The 5843-nt window shown below is 40.4% G+C and overlaps 1 non-coding gene across 1 annotated transcript; it reads right to left on the bottom strand.

Moving 5' to 3' along the window:
• Positions 1-2779: 2779 nt before the first annotated feature.
• Positions 2780-2914, bottom strand: LOC111766775 (small nucleolar RNA SNORA9). The gene has a single exon (XR_009181341.1). It is a non-coding gene; the product is annotated as a small nucleolar RNA SNORA9 (small nucleolar RNA).
• Positions 2915-5843: the final 2929 nt, after the last annotated feature.

Here is a 5843-nt window from a genome sequence, read left to right as displayed (position 1 = left end):
TTTCTCCTTTCCATTTCCCCCTTACATTAGGTCAAATGGCATTTTGAAGTCATGTTATTATATGTAGACAGGGATATTCTGCTGATCTGCATTGAACCTTTAATTCAAGGTCATTTTCTAGTTGCATCTTCAGCTGGTATTTGGTAGTGATCCCTTGGTGCCAGGGAGGCTCATCCCCGGGTGTCATGTCCCACGCTGGGGGGAATGCACTGCATCTACATGCTGAGTTTGGCTTCGAGAGTGGCCACACAAATACATCACATTAATAAAAATTTGTTAGTGGGGGGACATATGAGTGATAGGTATATAGGAATCCCTCATATTTTTTATGTAACTTTTATGTAATCTAAAACCGCTATAAAAATAGGAGGAATACCTTTCCTAATCACCTGGGAACCATCTCTTGGAATGGAACCATCAGGAAGACAATACCCTTCCCTCCCATTTCCTCTGGGAGATTACATGCAAAACTTAAATGGACACCTGGCTCCAGGTTGAAAATCTACCTCATGCCATAAAAATATGAGTACTTTATGTTTCTTTGGAAATCGTCGATTAACTAAGCCAGAGGCTCACCTCAGTTGCCAGATGAGTTTCAGATGAACTATTTGAGTTGAATGGAGCTGTCAAGTCTTCTTACCAGAGGACTAGTTAACATTTACTACAATTAGTTGTTATCCTCCCGACTGTCTAAAAAAGATGATATTTTGTTCTGTCTTTGCAAAACCTTTAGAGAATTGTCTGGAAGTGCATCACTTTCTTATTTCAATTCATTAATCAAAATGTTTCCTTTCTCTTCTACCATTCTGGAGTAGTTTCATGATTGGCAGGATGTTTTGTTTTGAATTATATTTTCCCCAAGTGTAATGACATGGACTGAATTAACTGGAAACTTTCTGAATTAAACAGATAATTTACAGGAATTGTGGGCATGTAGAAGTCAGGTTAATTATGCTGAATTATTCAGTGTCCCTACTACATTTTCTTTTTTTGGAATTCTAGGCAGATGAAACACACTAGTGAAAAAGTCTGAGAATTATGAACTCTATAATCCCATGAAAAAACATGTGGTTAACTAATTTGGAAGCCAGAATTTTCTCAGCTAGCTTTTTCTCCCAAATGAGTTCTATATCTCTATTATGTTGGGAAAGGGCTTATGAGAAAACAGTGTTAATTTTGCCTCAAAAAGATTCCTTTGATTTGGATAAATTAATATATTTCTTGGGTTCTTAGGTCTCGCCTCAAGAAAATAAAATCCTGTAGTACATGTAATGTACATCATTTTAGAGGAAAGGAGAACATCTTGTCAAAGACATGAAGGTAAGATTGTGAGAATTGGAAGAGGAAAAGTAAAAATAAAAGTCACTTTCTCTTTGATGGTGCCATCCTTTCTTCTCTGTTGTCCTCACTTGATGGAACAGAGTGACTCTCTTGTTGGGGGCTAATGTGCCTGGTGATTTTAAGTTGAAGCCTCTGCTCATTTATCATTCAGAAAATCCAAAGACCAATAAAAAGATATAAAAACATATGCCAAATCTGCTCTGCCTGTGCTCTTGAAATTGAACAAGAAATCCTGAATGACAGTCCTCGGTTTCCAACATGGTTAGCTCAGTGGTGGGAAAGCTGGATAGGAAGACCCCTTGCCATCCTTCCTCTTGAGAATATTCCCTATTACCATATTTTTAAAACTTAGAATGTCTGAGTAGAGTTCAGAAATGTTCAATATCATCCCTTCAAATTACATAAACTTGCTTACCCATCCCTGGGAGCCACATTCAATAATTAAGGGCTCACCTCATTCTTTTTTTCCCCACAGATTTAAAATCACCTTTTTTCAACCACTCCCACCCCACCCCAGGCTTAAGCCTCAGCTGTACCCTTTACCCACCAGCGTTACTCCAAGAATCAGAAATTCCAATGACTTTTTGGGAAATAATTTAACTCCCTCTCCCCGTTGTTTGCACTCACAGAGTCTGCTCGTCTTCTTTTCTTTTTAGGAGGCACAGGGATCTGAACCTGGGACCTCCCATGTAGGATGGAGGTGCCCAAATGCTTGAGCCACCCCCTTTGGTTGCTTGTTGTGCCTCTCACTGTGTTTCCTCATTGCATCATCTTATTGCATCAGCTTGCTGTCTTCTTTATGAAGCACCAGGACCAAATCTGGGGACCCCTATGTGGTAGGCAGGTGCCCAACTTATTGAGCCACATTGAGTTCATCAACAGTGCCCAGATACCGTGGAAGAGCTTGACGGGCATTGAATGAACAGCCTTTCAAGGATCCTCCAGCTCTGGCATTATGGGAACTTTGCTGCTCAAACACCAGGGAAATGGTAGACTCCAAAGTGCCATGCACCATAGTGGGAAGACATCACAGCCGAGATTTGTCTCCAACAGGAACCCTGCTGAGGTCCAACATGTTCAGTCTCTGCTCCCATTATGGTCTGGAGCTACAACTATTCCTCAACATTGAAACTAAGCTGAGTATCAGCAGGTTTGGCACAAGATGTGTGCTCAGCAGACATTCTCACCTGACTCTCCAATGTTCTTCCATTAAATTCAGCTAGTACTGCCCTCACCCTCCCTTAGCTCCTTAGGCATTCAGCTCCTCAGTAAAACTTAGCCTTCATTTCTCTAATCAAACATCCTGTAGATTCAGAGCCTCTGAAAATCTGAATCTTAAATTTCACTTAGCATTAAACAAACCACACATGGCCAGGTGGCTACAGTATTAGACAGTTCAGACAAGACGCCCAGTACACGAGATTTGGGAGGGGGAAGCAACTGTCTGAAATGTCTATTACCTTGCTCTGTAGACAGAACAGAGCAAAGCCTCAAACCATTTCAAACCTTTTCTCGCAGGCACTGTAGGAATGCACAGGGTCACTGCAGACCCAAACACGCTGGAGGCTGGCAAGCCCCTCTTCCTCTATAATTCATCTATGAACCTGACGTCAGCTCCGCTTCAGAAAGCAACACTCTGAAACCAGACCACCAGGACTGAAGCTAGTAAATCCACATTTCATGGGATGAATTGTGTCCCCCAAAATGGTATATTGAAATATGAACCTCCCCATACTGTGACCGTGGCCTTGTTTAGAAATAGGGTCTTTGCAGATGCACTTAGTTCACATAAGTTCCTGCTGGACTGGGGTGGCCCTAACCCAGTGGCTGGTGTCCTAGTAAGGAGGGGGCGATTGGAAACCCCAGCTCGGGAAGGTCAGGTGGGAGCGCAGGGACACACCTGCAAGCCAAGGAACGCCAAGGCTGGCTGGAAGTCCCGGGAGCTGCGGGAGAGGAGGGGCGGTTTCTCCCTCTGAGCCTCCAGAGGAGCCAACCCTGCAACACCCTGATTTCCAGCTTCTGCTCCCCAGGACCGTGAGAGAATACATTTCTGTTTGCTTTTTAGTTCAATAAAGCTTTGCTGACAGGCTGCCACGAGCAGAGGTTGTTCCAGGAGCTGGAGGGAAGGGAAGGCGGGCAGACAGGGCCAGCATCCCTCGGGGGTTCCCTGGCCTTCACAGACTGTGCTGAGGGTGGGGATTTTCCAGGCGGCTGGTGGACAGGTGGTGGAATCCCGAGCTGACCCAGGCAGTTTCTGCTGTTTCCAGCCACCAATTTTGGGCCCTTTGTTGCAGCATCACTATAAAGCTAACCCAATGGGGCTGGCAAAGAAGAGCACTCAGCTCCCCAATGGCAAAACATTGCTGAATTCTGTCTGAGAGTTTTTTGTGTAAAAAGCAGAACTCGAAATCAATAAACTTCTACATTTAGCCTACGAGATTTCCAAGCAAAGAGTTCAACCACGTTCCAGGTTCATCTTGCTATATATGCAAACCACAAAAGGAAATGTAAAATGGTAAACTGAAAAAAAAAATCTGTTAAGTTAAAAGGAACTAAGAATTATGATTTGGGTAATACTTCATCTGTCTGGATTGCAAAAGATGCTAAAAGTAAGATATCAACTGTAAAGAAAGAATGAACTGTCTATAAGGTCAAGGGAGACTTGACAACTTTTGCAAGTGGAAAGACATTAGGCATGTGCATATGGATCACTTCAAACAAGGAGCAGAAATGAGGAACAGAGATGGGAATATCCTGGAAAGATCTGTGGAGGACCCTCTTGCCTAATGATATGAGAAATAATCAGAAGACATGTGCAAATTTAATACCTGATACTCTTTCATATCAGGTATTAAATTTTCAATAATATTTCACTTATTTTTTCTAATATAAAATAAAAAGATGCATAATTCATTGTAGTTACATTATTAAAACTGACATACATGTATCATCCATCATACAAGCAATAGTTGCTTAATGGTCATTTTTTATTGACTTTAAGAATATCTAAAGTACCCAAATAGATTTCAACCCATCTTTTTAACCAAATCTTAAATGGAATTAACCCTAGCTTGTCTTATCTCATACACTTCCTGGAAGCTTCCATGTAGCTGTGTCAGGAACACACATATTCCAAATTAGGATTTTTATACTGCTTTGTAGCAAATTCTTTCTAAGTCAAGCAAACAGATGCCACTTAAAAGTTTCTGTTGCACCAATCCAGTGTCCACATAGAAGAGGTGGCATTGGATTGGGAAAAGTGGACATAATGGACAAAGGGTATGGGGAAAGGCAGGAAGAGATGAGAGGTGGAGGCGTCTTCGGGACATGGAGCTGCCCTGGATGGTGCTTCAGAGGTAATCACCGGACATTGTAAATCCTCACAGGGCCTACATGATGGAATAGAGGAGAGTATGGGCCATGATGTGAACCAATGTATATGAGGTGCAGAGGTGCCCAAAGATGTACTTACCAAATCCAATGGATGTGTCATGATGATGGGAACGAGTGTTGTTGGGGGGGGGGAGAGGGGGGGTGGGGGGTGGGGTTGAATGGGACCTCACATATATATTTTTAATGTAATATTATTACAAAGTCAATAAAAAATAAAAAAATTAATAAAAAAAAAATAAAAGTTTCTGTTGAATGACAGACAACATTAATTCAACAATTATTTCAGTCTATGAAATTGTTTTCAGGTTATTTACATTTTTTAAAAATTTATCAAACTTTGTCACTCATACATAAGCATACATAAATAATACATGTATAATAATAATTGTGGTCTTACAATACCAACATGTATAATATCATAAAGGACTCTCCTACCTCATCCTACCACCAATACCTTGAACTGTTATTAAACATTTTAAACTAGCTATTAAAGAGCATTGTCAATATATTACTACTAACCATAGAATTTTCCCCAACCCACCCTATTATTATTATTATATTTATATCATTTATATATGAAGATACAAAAACAATAAATGTGTAGTAAAAGTTGTGAACTTACAAAGCAAACATGAGTAACATCACACAGAAGTCCCATACATCGACCCTCCACCAATACTTTGCATTGTGGTAAGATGTTTCTTACACATTAAGAAAGAATATTGTCAAAATCTTACTACTAATTATAGTCATTATATTGCATTTGTTGTATTTTCCCCCAAACCACCCTGTTATTATTTTTTAATATATTTTTATGACAGAAGTTGTAATCTTATAACACAATCATGCACATGTGGAGAATTCCCAAACAACATCCCTCTAGCAACACACCACAGAGTGGTGGGATATTTCTTACAGGTAACATAATGTCCTCTGATTATTACCACCTCCATAGTGTACATTTGGCACACATTTTGCATACTGACCCATTATCAACAAAGTACATCTTTGGTATAGATGCAAGAATATTATATTATTACTGTAAACCATAATCCTTAGTTCACTCCAGCTGTATTTTTCCTATGCTACCTAACATTCCCACCACCCTG

Source organism: Dasypus novemcinctus, chromosome 17 (genome assembly GCF_030445035.2).
Source record: "Dasypus novemcinctus isolate mDasNov1 chromosome 17, mDasNov1.1.hap2, whole genome shotgun sequence".
NCBI classification, from domain to species: Eukaryota; Metazoa; Chordata; class Mammalia; order Cingulata; family Dasypodidae; genus Dasypus; species Dasypus novemcinctus.
This window is presented reverse-complemented; position numbering and strand designations above follow the sequence as displayed.